Source organism: Delphinus delphis, chromosome 4, assembly GCF_949987515.2.
Source record: "Delphinus delphis chromosome 4, mDelDel1.2, whole genome shotgun sequence".
NCBI classification, from domain to species: domain Eukaryota; kingdom Metazoa; phylum Chordata; class Mammalia; order Artiodactyla; family Delphinidae; genus Delphinus; species Delphinus delphis.
In genome coordinates this window covers 122,478,543-122,497,343 of record NC_082686.1, presented here as the reverse complement: position 1 = coordinate 122,497,343, position 18,801 = coordinate 122,478,543, and the positions used below count along the sequence as shown (strand labels likewise).

Below are 18,801 nucleotides of genomic sequence, written 5' to 3'. Positions count from 1 at the left end.
TTGAATCACTGGAAAAAATATTCAATGGCCCTGTTACTGTGAATTATATACTAAATTATAATGCATTTCCAATATTTTCCTTGTACGTTCATGGACATTTATTTTTCCCCTCTATATTGAAAGATCATTTTAGTCAATTATTTGAAAGTTAGAAATTGTCAGGTATTATTAATATATTAATTTTTAATGTATTGATTTTTAAAAATATTGATTCTTCTCATCCAAAAACATTGCTTACATATCCTATATTTTACAGATTTCATTAAAATTTCAGTCTTTTTCATGAAGGCCCTATCGATTTTTTTGTTAAATTTATTCTTAAATTTCAAAGTTGTCTCCACTGTGCATAGTATTTTTTTTTAACTCTTTCCTTTTTAAGGACGGATGGAGATGATATTGCTTGAGAGAGGCAGAAAATAAATGTAATAAATGCATTCATAGATATAAGAAGTTAAAATAAGTATATTCCATAGTACTTGAAAAAGATAGAGGGTACAACAGTTACAAAGATCCTGAGGTAGGAGTGTGACTGATATTCAGGAATCAGAATGATGCCAGTGCCTGAAGTAAAAGCAAAAGAGTGAGAGAGCAATGGGAGATGATGTCAGAGTTGCCAGATCACGTAGGCCATTGGCTTCTACTCTGAGAAGACTGATAGAATAAAAGCAAGCAAGTCATATGGTAGTTCTATTTGTAGTTTTTTAAGGAACCTCCATACTGTTCTCCACAGTGGCTGTACCCATTCACATTCCCACCAGCAGTGCAAGAGGGTTCCCTTTTCTCCACACCCTCTCCAGCATTTATTGTTTCTAGATTTTTTGATGATGGCCATTCTGACCGGTGTGAGATGATATCTCATTGCAGTTTTGATTTGCATTTCACTAATGATTAATGATGTTGAACATTCTTTCATGTGTTTGTTGGCAGTCTGTATATCTTCTTTGGAGAAATGTCTATTTAGGTCTTCTACCCATTTTTGGATTGTGTTGTTGTTTTTTTGTTATTGAGCTGCATGAGCTGCTTGTAAATTTTGGAGATTAATCCTTTGTCAGTTGCTTCATTTGAAAATATTTTCTCCCATTCTGAGGGTTGTCTTTCAGTTTTGTTTATGGTCTCCTTTCCTGTGCAAAAGCGTTGAAGTTTCATTAGGTCCCATTTGTTTATTTTTGTTTTTATTTCCATTTCTCTAGGAGGTGGGTCAAAAAGAATCTTGCTGTGCTTTATGTCATAGAGTGTTCTGCCTATGTTTTCCTCTAAGAGTTTGATAGTTTCTGGCCTTACATTTAGGTCTTTAATCCATTTTGAGCTTATTTTTGGTGTTAGGAAGTGATCGAATCTCATACTTTTACATGTACCTGTCCAGTTTTCCCAGCACCACTTATTGAAGAGGCTGTCCTTTCTCCACTGTACATTGCTGCCTCCTTTATCAAACATAAGGTGACCATATGTGCATGGGTTTATCTCTGGGCTTTCTATCCTATTCCATTGATCTATATTTCTCTTTTTGTGCCAGTACATACTCTCTTGATTACAGTAGCTTTGTAGTATAGTCTGAAATCAGGGAGCCTGATTTCTCCAGCTCTGCTTTTCGTTCTCAAGATTGCTTTGGGTATTCGGGTCTTTTGTGTTTCCATACAAATTGTGAGATTTTTTTGTTCTACTTCTGTGAAAAATGCCAGTGGTAGTTTGATAGGGATTGCATTGAATCTGTAGATTGCTTTGGGTAGTAGAGTCATTTTCACAATGTTGATTGTTCCAATCCAAGAACATGGTATATCTCTCCATCTATTTCTATCATCTTTAATTTCTTTCATCAGTGTCTTATAATTTTCTGCATACAGGTCTTTTGTCTCCTTAGGTAGGTTTATTCCTAGATATTTTATTCTTTTTGTTGGAGTGGTAAATGGGAGTGTTTTCTTGATTTCACTTTCAGATTTTTCATCATTAGTGTATAGGAATGCCAAAGATTTCTGTGCATTAATTTTTTATCCTGCTACTTTACCAAATTCATTGATTAGCTCTAGTAGTTTTCTGGTAGCATCTTTAGGATTCTGTATGTATAGTATCATGTCATCTGCAAACAGTCACAGCTTTACTTCTTTTCCGATTTGTATTCCTTTTATTTCCTTTTCTTCTCTGATTGCTGTGGCTAAAACTTCCAAAAGTATATTGAATAATAGTGGTGAGAGTGGGCAACCTTGTCCTGTTCCTGATCTTACTGGAAATGCTTTCTGTTTTTCACCATTGAGGATAATGTTGGCTGTGGGTTTGTCATATATGGCCTTTATTATGTTGAGGAAAGTTCCCTCTATGCCTACTTTCTGCAGGGTTTTTATCATAAATGGGTGTTGAATTTTGTTGAAAGCTTTCTCTGCATCTATTGAGATGACCATATTGTTTTTCTCCTTCAATTTGTTAATATGGTGTATCACATTGATTGATTTGCATATATTGAAGAATCCTTGCATTCCTGGAATAAACCCCACTTGATCATGGTGTATGATCCTTTTAATGTGCTGTTGGGTTCTGTTTGCTAGTATTTTGTTGAGGATTTTTGCATCTAGGTTTATCAGTGATATTGTTCTGTAGTTTTCTTTCTTTGTGACATCCTTTTCTGGTTTTGGTATCAGGGTGATGGTGGCCTTGTAGAATGAGTTTCGGAGTGTTCCTCCATCTGCTATATTTTGGAAGAGTTTGAGAAGGATAGGTGTTAGCTCTTCTCTAAATGTTTGAAAGAATTTGCCTGTGAAGCCATCTGGTCCTGGGCTTTCGTTTGTTGGAAGATTTTTAATCACAGTTTCAATTTCAGTGCTTGTGATTGGTCTGTTCATATTTCTTCCTGGTTCAGTCTTGGCAGGTTGTGCATTTCTAAGAATTTGTCCATTTCTTCCAGGTTGTCCATTTTATTGGCATAGAGTTGCTTGTAGTAGTCTCTCATGATGTTTTGTATTTCTGCAGTGTCAGTTGTTACTTCTCCTTTTTCGTTTCTAATTCTGTTGATTTGAGTCCTCTCCCTTTTTTTCTTGATGAGTCTGGCTAATGGTTTATCAATTTTGTTTACCTTCTCAAAGAACCAGATTTTAGTTTTATTGATCTTTCCTATCATTTCCTTCATTTCTTTTTCACTTATTTCTTCTCTGATGTTTATGATTTCTTTCCTTCTGCTAACTTTGGGGATTTTTTGTTCTTCTTTCTCTAATTGCATTAGGTGCAGGGTTAGGCTGTTTATTTCATATGTTTCCTGTTTCTTAAGGTAGGATTGTATTGCTATATACTTCCAACTTAGAACTGCTTTTGCTGCATCACATAGATTTTGGGTCGTCGTGTCTCCATTGTCATTTGTTTCTAGGTATTTTTTGATTTCTTCTTTGATTTCTTCAGTGATCACTTCGTTAAAAAGTAGTGTATTGTTTAGCCGCCATGTGTTTGTATTTTTTACAGATCTTTTCCTGTAATTGATATCTAGTCTCATAGCATTGTGGTTGGATAAGGTATCTGATACAATTTCAATTTTCTTAAATTTACCAAGGCTTGATATGTGACCCAAGATATGATCTATCCTGCAGTATGTTCCATGAGCACTTGAGAAAAATGTGTACTCTGTTGTTTTTGGATGGAATGTCCTATAAATATCAATTAAGTCCATCTTGTTTAATGTATCATTTAAAGCTTGTGTTTCCTTATTTATTTTCATTTTGGATGATCTGTCCATTGGTGAAAGTGGGGTGTTAAAGTCCCCTACTATGAATGTGTTACTGTCAATTTCCCCTTTTATGGCTGTTAGTATTTGCCTTAGGTATTGAGGTGCTCCTATGTTGGGTGCATAAATATTTACAATTGTTATATCTTCTTCTTGGATTGGTCCCTTGATCATTATGTAGTGTCCTTCTTTGTCTCTTCTAATAGTCTTTATTTTAAAGTCTATTTTGTGTGATATGTGAATTGCTACTCCAGCTTTCTTTTTGTTTCCGTTTGCATGGAAATCCCCTCACTTTCAGTCTGTATGTGTCTCTACTCTGAAGTGGGTCTCTTTTAGAAAGCACATATATGGGTCTTATTTTTGTATCCATTCAGCCAGTCTGTGTCTTTTGGTGGGAGCATTTAATCCATTTACATTTAAGGTAATTATCGATATGTATGTTCCTATTCCCATTTTCTTAATTGTTTTGGGTTTGTTATTGTAGGTCTTTTCCTTCTCTTGTGTTTCCTGCCTAGAGAAGATCCTTTAGTGTTTGTTGTAAAGCTGGTTTGGTGGTGCTGAACTCTCTCAGCTTTTGCTTGTCTGTAAAGGTTTTAATTTCTCCATCAAATCTGAATGAGATCCTTGCTGGGTAGATTAATCTTAGTTACAGGTTTTTCTCCTTCATCACTTTAAATATGTCCTGCCAGTCCCTTCTGGCTTGCAGAGTTTCTGCTGAAAGATCAGCTGTTAACCTTATGGGGATTCCCTTGTGTGTTATTTGTTGTTTTTCCCTTGCTGCTTTTAATATGTTTTCTTTGTATTTAATTTTTGACAGTTTGATTAATATGTGTCTTGGCGTATTTCTCCTTTGATTTATCCTGTATGGGACTCTCTGTGCTTCCTGGACTTGATTAACTATTTCCTTTCCCATATTAGGGAAGTTTTCAACTATAATCTCTTCAAATATTTTCTCAGTCCCTTTCTTTTTCTCTTCTTCTTCTGGAACCCCTATAATTCGAATGTTGGTGCATTTAATGTTGTCCCAGAGTTCTCTGAGACTGTCCTCAGTTCTTTTCATTCTTTTTTTTAATTCTGCTCTGCAGTAGTTATTTCTACTATTTTATCTTCCAGGTCACTTATCCGTTCTTCTGCCTCAGTTATTCTGCTATTGATCCCTTTAGAGTATTTTTTATTTCATTTATTGTGTTGTTCATCGTTGGTTGTTTCATCTTTAGTTTTTCTAGGTCCTTGTTAAATGTTTCTTTCATTTTCTCTATTCTATTCCCAAGATTTTGGATATCTTTACTATCATTATTCTGAATTCTTTTTCAGGTAGACTGCCGATTTCCTCTTCATTTGTTAGGGCTGGTGGGTTTTTACCTTGCTCCTTCATCTGCTGTGTGTTTTTCTGTCTTCTCATTTTGCTTATCTTACTGTGTTTGGGGTCTCCTTTTTGCAATCTGCAGGTTTGTAGTTCCCTTTCTTTTTGGTGTCTGTCCCCAGTGGCTAAGGTTGGTTCAGTGGGTTGTGTAGGCTTCCTGGTGGAGGGGACTAGTGCCTGTGTTCTGGTGGATGAGGCTGGATCTTGTCTTTCTGGTGTGCCACGTCTGGTGGTGTGTTTTGGGGTGTCTGTGGACTTATTATGATTTTAGGCAGCCTCTCTGCTAATGGGTGGGGTTGTGTTCCTGTCTTGCTAGTTGTTTGGCATAGGGTGTCCAGCCCTGTAGCTTGCTGGTCGTTGAGTGAAGCTGGGTGTTGGTGTTGAGTTGGAGATCTCTGGGAGATTTTCGCTGTTTGATATTACGTGGAGCTGTGAGGTCTCTTGTGGAGCAGTGTCCTGAATTTGGCTCTCCTGCCTCTGAGGCACAGCACTGACTCCTGGCTGCAGCACCAAGAGCCTTTCATCCACACGGCTCAGGATAAAAGGGAGAAAAATAAGGAAGGAAGGAAGGAAGGAAGGAAGAAGATAAAAGAAAATAAAATCAAGTAAGGTAAAATAAAATAAAGTTATTATAATAAAAAAATAATTATTAAGAAAAAATATTTTAAGTAAAAAACAAACAAAAAAATGGACGGATAGAACCCTAGGACAAATGGTGAAAGCCAAGCTATACAGACAAAATCTCACACAGAAGCATATACATACACACTCACAAATAGAGGAAAAGGGGGAAAAAATCATAAATCCTGCTCTCAAAGTCCACCTCCTCAATTTGGGATGATTCGTTGTCTATTCAGGTATTCCACAGATGCAGGGTACATCAAGTTGATTGTGGAGATTTAATCTGCTGCTCCTGAGGCTGCTGGGAGAGATTTCCGTTTCTCCTTGTTCGCACAACTCCCGGGGTTCAGCTTTGGATTTGGCCCCACCTCTGCATGTAGGTCGCGGGAGGGCGTCTGTTCTTCGCTCAGACAGGATAGGGTTAAAGGAGCCGCTGATTCGGGGGCTGTGGCTCACTCAGGTCGGGGGTAGTGAGGGGCACGGAGTGCGGGGCGAGCCTGCGGCGGCAGAGACCAGAGTGACGTTGCACCAGCCTGAGGCGTGCCGTGCATTCTCCCAGGGAAGTTGTCCCTGGATCCCGGGACCCTGACAGTGGCGGGCTGCACAGCCTCCCCGGAAGGGAGGTGTGGATAGTGACCTGTGCTTGCACACAGGCTTCTTGGTGGTGGCAGCAGCAGCCTTAGCGTCTCATGCCTGTCTCTGGGGTCCGCACTGTTAGCCGTGGCTCGCGCCCATCTCTGGAGCTCCTTTAAGCAGTGCTCTTAATCCCCTCTCCTGGCGCACCAGGAAACAAAGAGGGAAGAAAAGTCTCTTGCCTCTTCGGCAGGTCCAGACTTTTCCCCGGACTCCCTCCCAGCTAGCTGTGGTGCACTAACCCCCTGCAGGCTGTGTTCACGCCGCCAACCCCAGTCCTCTCCCTGCGCTCCAACCAAAGCCCCGCCCATCCCAGCGGGTGAACAGAGAAGCCTCTCGGGCTGGTGAGTGCCGGTCAGCACCGATCCTCTGTGCAGGAATCTCTCCGCTTTGCCCTCCGCACCCCTGTTGCTGTGCTCTCCTCTGCGGCTCCGAAGCTTTCCCCTCCGCCACCCGCAGTCTCCACCCGCAAAGGGGCTCCTAGTGTGTGGAAACCTTTCCTCCTTCACGGCTCCCTCCCACTGGTGCAGGTCCCGTCCCTATTCTTTTGTCTCTGTTTATTCTTTTTTCTTTTGTCCTACCCAGGTACGTGGGGAGTTTCTTGCCTTTTGGGAATTTTGAGGTCTTCTGCCAGCGTTCAGTAGGTGTTCTGTAGGAGTTGTTCCACGTGTAGATGTATTTCTGGTGTATCTGTGGGGAGGAAGGTGATCTCTGCGTATTACTCTTCCACCATCTTCCCCCTCTCCTGCTAGTGTTGGAGGGTCTCCTGCAGAGGCAGGCAGTGGCTGTGGCTCACCATGGGGACAAGGACACTCTAAGCAGGTTTTTAATGTGGACAAGACAGGACTGTACTGGAAGAGGAGGCCAGACCGAAGTTACATCAGTAAGGAGGAGAAGTTGTTGCCAGGCTATAAAGCAGCAAAGGACAGGCTAACTCTGTTGTTTGGTGGCAATGCTTCCAGTGATATGAAGCTGAAGCCTCTCTTAGTTTATCATTCAGAGAACCCAAAAGCCCTTAAAAACATAGCCACGGGCTCTCTTCCTGTTGTACAGAAGAGTAACCCCAAAGCCTGGGTTTACACAGGCCCTTTTCGAGGATGGGTTTTTCTACCACTTTATCCCAGAGGTAGAGAAATATTGCTTGGAGAAGGAGATCCCATTCAACATTCTTTTGCTGCTTGATAATGCTCTGGGCCACCTCCCATTCATGGATGACTTTCATCCCAATGTCAAAGTAGTGCATCGCCACTGAATACCATGTTGCTCATCCAACCTATGGACCAGGGAGTTATAGCGACTTTCAAGAAATATTATTTATGTCACATTTTTCGTCAGGCAATACAGGTAAGTGATGAATCAGGAACAACATGGCAACAATTTTGGAAGGACTATAACATCTACAAGGCCATAAGAAACATTGACTTTGCTTGGTGTGAGGTTACGGCCGTTACCATGAATGGGATTTGGAAGAACATTTGCCTGCAGTTTGTTCATGATTTTCATGGATTTGAGGTGGATGAGGAGTCCAAAGAGGTCTTCAACAACTTAGTGACCCTTGGCAAGAAGATAGATCTGCAAGAGGACAATTTCATTGAACTCCTTGCTCTGCAACACAAGGAGCTTACTAATGAAGACCTGATGGAATTGGTGGCCCAGAGTAAGGATGAAGAGAGACAAGAGGAAGAAGAAGTAACTGAAGAACTGAAGAGATTCACGACCCAGGAAATGGCAAGGGGATTTTCTTTATTTGAGGAGGCGCTGTTAGTTTTCGAGGCACAGTACCTGAATGTAGAATGGTTCACGAAGGTTGCAGCAGCTGTTCAGAAAGCAGTCTCTGTTATCTATATGAGAAAAAAAGAGCTACTACCCAGACATCGCTGTATTGTTTTCTCAAGAGGGTAGATAGAATTGAATCCAGTAAGGAATCAGAACCCGTGTCATCTATGTCAGGTGTGAGTGAAATTGCAGCTTGCCCTCTGTCTCCTATTGCTGACGATCCTTCAGCTCTATCATCTCCCACCTCCTCTCCCTCCTCCAGTCAGTAACTCTTCTTGCCTGTTCACTCGATGACAGCCCCTGTATGCCAGCTGTTGTACTGTACTACTGTACTTTTCAAGGTATTGTACTGTAAGATTAAAAATGTTTTCTTTATTTTTTGTGTTTGTTTTTTATGTATTATTTGTGTGAAAAGTATTATAAACCTATTACAATACTATATAGCTGATTGTGTTATGGGTACCTAAGCTAACTTTGTTGGACTTACGAACATGCTCTCGGAATGGAACTCATTCGTATGTAGGGGACTTACTGTATTGGAAAAAAGTAAACAAGTCTTGCTGACCTGTGAGGCAACATTAAATGGTCTAAGATACATTTAATTGAATTTACAGAAGGAAAGAACAGAGAATGGTGTAGGGAGGTAAGTTAAAGAAATAATGGTTGGAAGTTTCCCAAATGGTGAAAATATCAACCTATCATCTGTCTGTGATGCTCAAAGACTTCCAGTGAGGATAAATACAAAGAAAACCACACATCACAGCCTAATTGCAGAAAACCAAAGCTAAAAACTTTACCTTAAAGCCAAAAATCTGAATCCCATTAGATAAAAATGTAACTCAAAACTGTTGGGGAAGAAAAGAAAAATCTGTCCACTCAGAATTCTATATCCAGTGAAGATATTTTAAAATGCATGCAAAAAAATACTTTCAGATTAAACAGTGCTGAGAGAATTTATCTCTAGCTGTTCTGCACTACAAGAAATGCTAAAGGAAATTCCCCAGCCTGAAGGGATGTGACAATAGATAAAACTCTTTAACTACCAGAAAAAATGAAAAGCAGATAACTGTGTATTTGTGGGTAAATATAAAAACTATTTTTTCATCTCCTAGTAGCTGTAAAGACAACTGATTGCTTTAGCAAAACATAACATTTAATTATGTAGTCTATAATTTGTGTGCATGTAAAACATGATAGCAATGACATATAGAATTGAGGTACCAAAAAGTGCTTTGCAAACTTCCTAATTTCACGTGAAGAGGTACAATATTAACTCTAAGAAGATTGTGGTAATGTGGGAAAAAACAATAAAAATAAAATAATACTAAGAGATGTAGCTAAGGAGCAATAGGGCAAGTAACGTAGGATTAGTACAAAAAACAGTAAAGTTTTCATCCCCTGAAGGATTTGAGTTGGAACATCACCAGATCAGGAATTTCATAGACATAGGTTTGATCATTATTCTTCCCCTCAAAACTTGGGATTTGGGGCATATGAAATACTTTCAATCATTTCTTTATCCCTCCCCAAAGCAATATGTTTCACAAGCCATGTTTTGCTCCTGAATTATTGGGGATCATTCATGTGATCATTTTGGAGGTTTGCATTCATAAACTCAATCTCTGAATCACTCTCATGAATTTAAAACAAAGCTAATAAATAGTATATTTAGCTGTAGTTTCGGCACTACTTCGTTTTATGCTTTCAATATAACATTATTTCAGTATCTGGGTAATGTCCCATGCAATTACTACTGAGAAATGCAATATGAATTTTTAAAATCTATTTCACATACACAGTAGCAGATAGCATTCATAAGGGGAAAATGGAAAATTCCAGAACTCCACTCCCATACGCCTTCCCCTATCCAAACTTCTCCCATAGTGGGGCACTGCCAAGTACTCTTCAGAACTTAATCTAATTTACTTCTGTCCAGTTCTGATTCTTTATAAGGTCAGAGATACCTAGATTCCCTAAGTTCCTGTCAGTGGGTTGTGTTCCTTCCCATGGACCACAGATCTAAACTTCATTAGTTTGAAACCAATACTTGTGCCTAACAACAGTAATTAACAAATGCCATTTTTCTCTCAGAAAACATAGGCGATCCAGCTCCCCCACTCCTCTTTTCTGGCACCCCTTCCTCCCTACCTCCCTCTAACATCAAACTGGCCTCCTCCAATCCAGTGGAAAGGAAAACAAATGCCTGGGCCCCGCGCCTGAGTGTTTCCAGCCCGCATTGCATCGCCAAGGTCAATTCTCCAAGCCAAGGGTCTGGGGTGTGGGACAGATGCAAATTAACAGGGCTCTTAGGAAAGGCTGGCTTCTTCTTTTCCTTTCTGGGCTCTTTGATCTCTGCCACGAAGCCCTGCCTCACAGGCTCTAGAAAGTGCCTTTAGGATTAGAGGCAGCCGTCGACTTGCTTTTATCTTTTTCTTCACCTCACATGTGAGCGGTGACAACTAGTTTTCCCTCTTTTCCTGTCTCCTGTGCATTTTTACTGGAAAGCCGGCTTCAGCAGCGGCCCGTGCCTCCAGGGGCAGCGGACCCGCAGCAGCAGAGCTCCCAGCGCGGGGGCGGGGCGGGGCGGGGAGACGGCGCCCCGGGGAGGGTCCCCGCCCGCGGGACCACGCCCCCGACCCTCCTCCCAGTCGCCTGCGGGGCTCTGTGTGGTTTTTCATTGCAAAATCCTCCTCTTCCTTCTCCATTTCCCCGCCCCGCCCCTTTCTCTTTTCTCCCTGGATAAACTCAGACCCCAGGCCTGGCGTCGCGGGTGCCGAGTGGACGGCTGGCCGGGCGGTGAGTGGGGCCGGGCGGGCGGAGAGCCGGGTCGCGGGCGCCTCGAGGAGAGGCCCGAGGCCGGCGGACGCGGGGGCACGCCGTGTCCTGGGCTGGCTGCCCCCCGGCCCGCCGCGCCCCGCGCCGCATCCCCAGGTGGTTTCCGAAGTTTCGGGGCGCTCGGCGCATGTCTGCCAGGTGGACGCGTGGGCCTGGCTGGCAGCGAGCCGTCTCCGGCGCTGGGTGAGGGGTCGGGGCCCCCTGGATCTGAAGTCGGCGGTCGTGGCCCCGGGACTGAGGCTGTGTTAGGGAGAGCGTTCCGGCCGCGGAGAAGCGTGCCCCGGAGAGCTGGCTGCGCTGCCCAGCCGCGCTGCGCACCTTTCCCGCGTCTCCTGCCCCGGAGGCGGCTCCGCTGGCGTCTCTGGCGGGCGCTCGCTCAGCGCAGCTTTGCGGACCCGGGCCTGGCCGACTCGCAGGTAAAAGGGTTTGCAGCCACTTCTTGACGTGCTTTGCTGGCCGAGCGACGGGGGTTACAGGAGAGAACCCAACTCTCGCTTTAGCATTCAGGCAGACTTGGGGGGCGGGTGGTAATTTATTTCGGCGTACAGTTGGTTTGTTTCTATAAAATAAAACGTTTATGTTTCAAGACTTAGAATTTTCTTTCATTTGTTTTCTGCTCTTAGGACCTACGATTTAGTTGAGTTTTTACTTTGTTGCGTATTTAGTGTGTTATCTACCCAAACTAGTACAGAGATGAAGATATTATGCACTAAGGTCGATTTCCCATCTACGTAAAAGGGTAAAGCTTTAATATTTTATATTGGGTGTTACTGCATTACGAGTAGGATACCCTCCATCTGTCTGTCTTGCTCTTACGGTAAATCTTGGAACACTAGCATCACTTCCAGGAAATTTGGAAAAGCCAAGAATGCTCATCATCATACTCTATGACGTTGTTGAGTTGTATAGGCCAGTGAGGTAGGCAGGAGGACACGTTAACATTCTGATTAGAAAAGAAGACACAACATTATCACTTTTTACACATAATACAATCGTGTACCTTGAGAATCAACAGAAAACAACTGAGAATCTCATAGAAAAAATAAGAAAATTTAGTGAAGTGTCTAATTGCATCTAACTGCAATTTACAGTTATCAATAGATTTTTATATATATATATATATATATATATATATAAACTGGAAAATAGAACAAAATAAACCATTCCGTTTGGCATGAACTTGAAAAACGTATTTTAAAAAAGATGTAAAGATCTAGGGACATAGATGAAAATATACTATATATGAGAATGTATAGATAAAAATACAATGAAATACATAACATTCTTCTAGACAAAGGTATCATTTCTCTAAAAGAACATATAAATTAAACAGAATCCTAACCGAATTTTTTTGTTTGTTTTTAAAGCAACTGTTTAGCTCAAGGGGAAAAATAACTACTTGCCAGGAAGTTTTCAATTCAAAGAAAAATATACATATGTATACATATATCTGGGGATTTTGCAATATAATAAAAGGGCTTATAAAGCTGTAGTGATTAAAAGGCCACTAGGGGGAATAGATCTACTACCAGACAAATCAAAGAAACTGAAGAGACATTTAAGAATAAAAGGAAAGCTGACATTTGATAAACATACATTTAAAATAGGGAATGGAGAATAAATAACATTTAATCCATCATGTATGGACAGTCAGGTGTTTATTTGGGAAACCTAATAATAAAACTTGAACTTTCCCTCACTCTTAACATACAAATGAAATCTAGATGATTTACTAATTTAAGTTGAAATATATGAAACCTAAAAAAGAAGAAAAGCTGAATGAATGTTTGTTAGTGTAGCATGTGGGAAAGCATTTTTGAGGTTGATAGAAAAACCTAAAGCCCATGTAGGGACATGATTCTTAACATTTGCATGCAAGAAAAACAAAACAAAACAGATACAAATGGAAATTGTTAACAGAAAAAGAGCTAATTTTCTAATATGCCTAGAACTCTCATTAAGGACTTTTAAGACCAACCATCCAATCTGAGAATAAAAAGTGTGAATTCAAAGTAAGAGAAACACAAATGATAAGGGGAATGAAGACTCAGCCACATTAATTATCAGAAAAATGCAATTAAAATAAGACCATTTTTGCCTGTTTTACTGATTTTGAAAATGTGATAATGCTCAGTATTGTTGATAGTGTGGTGAGAGAAATATACTCTTACAAACTCTTAGTGGAAATGTATTGGTAAAACTTTTTTATGGTGATAACTTAAAAATTTTAATATCCATTCACTTATTGGAATTCATCGTGCTCCTAAGTGTGCAAATAAAAATCTGTGTCAAAGATGGTCACCAAAAAAAAAAACAAAAACCAAAAAAGATGGTCACAGTAGGATTGTTTGTAATAGAAAACTTGGGAATAGTTTTGTAACCATTGATTGGAATTTGATTACATAATTAATTGTACATCTACAGTGGAATAACAATAGTTTAAAACATTTGATAGTTCTAAATGTTCTAAGGTGGAAGTATGTCCGAAGTATATTATAAATTGAAAACAAACAGAAACAAAAAACAAGTCGTACCACAGTATGTATAAATGTTTATGTATATGGGTGTGTATATATACATATATTTATATGTATATATGTGTATTTGTTTTATTGTGGTCTGGAACTGAACATGCAATAGCTCTGAGGTATGCATATATTATGTGTATTCATGTTTTGTTCTGTAAATATATGCATATTTGTAAATAAAAAGTGATATTTTTATAATAGGAAAAATAAAATAATAAATAGTAAAGATCTTGAGATTGTAATTAGTAATTTAGGTATATAATTCCTTTCTGGATATATTAGTTATCATTCAGTGTAGAAGAAATATATTTTCTTTCACAGAGCTTTTCGTATTGTTCACTTCATTTACTTTCTCTTTGAATGTTCTTTCAGCTTCTTTCTTTGAAAATCCTTTCCTTTATCTACTTCCTCAGTATTGATTGCTATGATGTTTCCTATAGGCACACAATTGAAGTTTTGCTTGAGGGATTTCACAGCCTAACATTTTTATAAACAGAAAATACAGTAGTTTTTATACTCTTTATATATTTCAGTAACATTGTCCTAAAATCACTTTTATAGTACTCATTCTTCAGGATGAGAGAGATGCTGTACTTCAAAAAGTTTGTAAGAGTATATTTCTCTCATCCCATTATCAACACTACTGAGTATTATCACATTTTCAAAATCAGTAAAACAGGCAAAAATTAGACTACAAAAAAAACAAAAAGAATGCGTGGCAAAAATTAAACATTCATGACAAATTTGAGAAAAAATTCTTAACATAAAATGAAATTTTCTTTTTATACAGCAGGTTCTTATTAGTTATCCATTTTATACATATTAGTGTATATGTGTCAATCCCAATCGCCCAATTCATCACACCACCATCCCCATCCCCCTGCCACTTTCCCCACTTGGTGTCCATATGTTTGTTCCCTACATCTGTGTCTCAATTTCTGCCCTGCAAACTGGTTCATCTGTACCATTTTTCTAGGTTCCACATATATGGGTTAATATACGATTTTGTTTTTCTCTTTCTGACTGACTTCACTCTGTATGACAGTCTGTAGATCCAGCCACGTCTCTACAAATGACCCAGTTTTGTTCCTTTTTATGGCTGAGTAATATTCCATTGTATGTATGTACCTCATCTTCTTTATCCATTCGTCTGTCGATGGGCATTTAGGTTGCTTCTATGACCTGGCTATTGTAAATAGTGCTGCAATGAACATTGGGGTGCATGTGTCTTTTTGAATTATGGTTTTCTCTGGGTATATGCCCAGTAGTGGGATTGCTGGGTCGTATGGTAATTCTATTTTTAGTTTTTTAAGGAATCTCCATACTGTTCTCCATAGTGGCTGTATCAATTTACATTCCCACCAGCAGTGCAAGAGGGTTCCCTTTTCTTCACACCCTCTCCAGCATTTGTTGCTTGTAGATTTTCTGATGATGCCCCTTCTAACTGGTGTGAAGTGATACCTCACTGTAGTTTTGATTTGCATTTCTCTAATAATTAGTGATGTTGAGCAGCTTGAAAAGAAACTTTTTACAAAACCTAGCAAACAGAAAAATGGGCACATGACAAACAGGCAGTTCACAGAAATGGAGCTGAAAATGACTTTTAAGCAAAGAGTAAAAAATGCTCAAGATATGGAAAATAAAACTGGAATGTTTTCACCTTTCAGATTAACAATGACAAAATTTTGATAAAACATAGTGTTAGAAATGTAACACATTTTTGTCTGGTATGTGAGTTGATTCAGATTCTTGGTGAAGAGTTTGACAATATATGTCAAAATAAAAATGTTCAAAACTTTTATCCATCAGTTCTGCTTCCAGGGATTCAATACACTGGTGCATAAAATATATAAATTTATTTCAGCATTGTTTGTAATGGCATACATTTGGGAACAATTTAAATTTTCATCAAGCAGCCAGTTGAACTGTGGTGCAGCCTTTAAAAATAATAAGGTTATATGAACTGAAATGTAATCAACATCAAAGAATTTTAATAAATGAAAAAACAAGATACAAAACAGTATATAGGAAACTGCCGTTTGTATTAAAAGGCATATATATTAGTTTGTGTTTGCTTAGAAAACCTCTTGAAAGACACAAAAAATCTAGTATCTGTGGCTGCCTTTTGAGAAGGGAAATGGGGCTCTAGGTAGGAAGGATCCTTTTTGTGATATAAATATATGTACTTTTGCAGATAACACATTTTAAAATGTAAGGTTACTTATCAAAATGATTTAATTGTAGGTCACCTGACATCCTGTTTTGTTACAGTTTTTAATACTAGAAGACTAGCCAGAAAATGACACAATAAGGCATTATCTGGCAATCTTTTAGATATCATGATTGTCATGGTAATGTTTCCTAAAATGTATTATGTAAACATCATGATTATATTATTCTTCTGGAATTTTTTGTACTCCAGGTAACAAAAACATGCCTCCTCTGAAAGCTAAAATGGAGAGACCTGATATTCTCTTTTAAAAAATTAAGCTAATACGTTTAATAAAAGTTATCTATCGGGCTTCCCTGGTGGCGCAGTGGTTGAGAGTCTGCCTGCCCATGCAGGGGACACGGGTTCGTGCCCCGGTCCGGGAGGATCCCACGTGCCGCGGAGCAGCTGGGCCTGTGAGCCATGGCTGCTGAGCCTGCGCGTCCGGAGACTGTTCTCCGCAGCGGGAGAGGCCACAACAGTGAGAGGCCCACGTACCGCAAAAAAAAAAAAAAGTTATCTATCAACTGTGACTATCAGTTTGCTCCCATTTAATCTAATTCTTTTGTTTTTAAATAAAGCTGAATAACCAACCTCCTGCTAAAAAAAGGAAATGTCCTACCATAGACCTTTTGTTTGGAAGGAACCATAGTGTGACTAAAATAAGAAAAATATTTGTATAAATTATAAAAACAGAACATAAATTGATTAGATTTTTCATAAATTGATTAGATTTTCCAACATTTTTATTTGTTCATAGTGAAAATTAGTCACCATTTCTGTCAAGTTTCTTGTAGGATTAATTTCATGCAAATATATAATTAAATGTATATTCCATGTATTGTTCTAATGAAAGATTCCATGTGTCTCTGGGTTACTTCTACTGCATGTTTTCTTCCAAAGTAACAGACCTAAATTTATCTTGTTAGTGCAGGCCTCTGTAATTGCTTTTTGAGTAGGATAGTTTCTTAATTCCAGCCCATGTAACAGCAACCTATTAAGTTGCCAAGGTGTGGAACAGGAATGACAGAATCCTTCACAATCATCGGACTTTAATCCATTCATACTGAGTCCACTCAACTATCTAGTTCCCTGGTGACTAGGAAACCCATAAAACTAACACAATACACCACAGGAGCCAAGATTTTGGCTTCAAGTCTGTAAAGAGAATTGTGTTTGGAAGGGTGTGTAAAGTTTTCATCTTTTATAGACCTCAGGTCTTTTTAGTTAAATTCACTGTAAGAGTCTAGATTGTCAGTTCTATTTCTATTATTTTTTTCATTTCAGATTATAAAATCTATTATACATTTCTTTTTTTTTTTTTCGGTACGCGGGCCTCTCACTGTTGTGGCCTCTCCCGTTGCGAAGCATAGGCTCGAGACGCGCAGGCCCAGCGGCCATGGCTCACGGGCCCAGCCGCTCCGTGGCATGTGGGATCTTCCCGGACCGGGGCACGAATCCGTGTCCCCTGCATCGGCAGGCGGACTCTCAACCACTGCGCCACCAGGGAAGCCCTATTATACATTTCTTATAGAAAATTTGAAAAGGAAATATTATTTATTATTTAGCATATTCTCTAGATTTTAAATACTTTTAAAAACAAAACTTTCCATATTATAATTATGCAGATTATTGTAAGCATCTTAATTATTTTTACAAAATTATTGTGACCATATTTTTAAAGGAATATGATTTTTATAACGTTTCACTATAATGTGTTTTCTTATATGTGTTAGATATTTATGTGCTAGATATTTATGTAGTTTACAGTTACTACTGTTTCATTCTGTACTCCTTCTATGAGAATGAGAATGTATCACTTAAAACAAAAATCTTACAACATATTTGAACTTTAAAGGAAGTTTATTAAGATAAGATTCTTTTATAAGTCAGAAAGAGAAAAATACCGTATGCTAACGCATATATATGGAATCTATAAAAATGGTACTGATGGACGTAGTGGCAGGGCAGGAATAAAGACGCAGATGTAGAGAACTGACCTGAGGACACAGCAGGGGAGGGGAAGCTGGGACAAAGTGAGAGAGTAGCACTGACATATATACACTACCAAATGTAAAATAGATAGCTAGTGGGAAGCAGCCACATAGCACAGGGAGATCAGCTCCGTGCTTTATGACCACCTAGAGGGGTGGGATAGGGAGGGTGGGAGGGAAGCTCAAGAGGGTGGGGATATGGGGATATACGTATACATATAGCTGATTCACTTTGTTATAAAGCAGAAACTAACACACCATTGTAAAGCAATTATACCTCAATAAAGATGTTAAAAAAAACAAAACTATATTGTAAAATTTTTAAGAATGGGGAGAGCATTTAGAGTGGTGAAAAAAAAAGAAACCAGTGGCTCAAAGGAGGGAGGACTAAACAAATTCCATGAGCACCTGCAGCTTGTTAGGCAATGTGTAGGTGTATTTTACTTTAAATTCATTGATATTAGTTACTTTAAAAAACATTCTTATAGATTTAAAATTTTTTCAAAATTGGTTTATTTTTTCAAGGTGTTTTTCAATCACTGGAATCACATTTGAATGGTAATTTCTGCCTGGCATGGTTGAGAACTGTTATTTTTCTTTACACTATATCAGTCCAAACATGCCTGATCAAAAGGATCACCTGGGCCTGTGTTAAAAGTACAGATTTCCAGGCCTGGACCCCAGAGGTATTATTTCACTTTTGGGGTCCAGAATTATGTACTTGTTTTCCTTCAAGTTTTTTGTTTTTGTAATAAAAATATTCAAATCTGTCTTCACTTAGCTTCAGCAATTGTTAACATATGCCACTTTTGCACTATGCTGTACCATTTGCCACTCTAGATAGTTGGATGGATTTATGGATGAATGGATGAATAGATGGATAGATTGATAATTTGGCCCGTTTTTACTAAGGCACTCAATAATCTGTTCTAATTACTTTCCATCACAGTTATTTGACAGTTTGCAATCCCCAGGCTTGATGTAGAAAGGAACAATAGATGTTTAGTTAGAAAGTTACACTAAACATATAACTGTCAGATGGTTCTTTTTTATTGTGAAACAATGTCATACATATAAATATGCAGATATAAACGTATATGTACTCTTTAAAAACTAGTAACAACCCATCACCCCTGTTTCAC

At 38.9% G+C, this 18,801-nt stretch overlaps 1 protein-coding gene across 1 annotated transcript in view; it reads left to right on the top strand.

Moving 5' to 3' along the window:
- Positions 1-10,810: 10,810 nt before the first annotated feature.
- PLSCR4 (phospholipid scramblase 4) overlaps positions 10,811-18,801 on the top strand; it is a 30,876-nt gene continuing 22,885 nt past the window's right edge. Inside the window, exon 1 of the mRNA XM_060011390.1 lies at positions 10,811-10,889. The gene's annotated coding sequence lies outside the window, so the exon portion shown is untranslated. The remainder of the gene's footprint in view (positions 10,890-18,801) is intronic.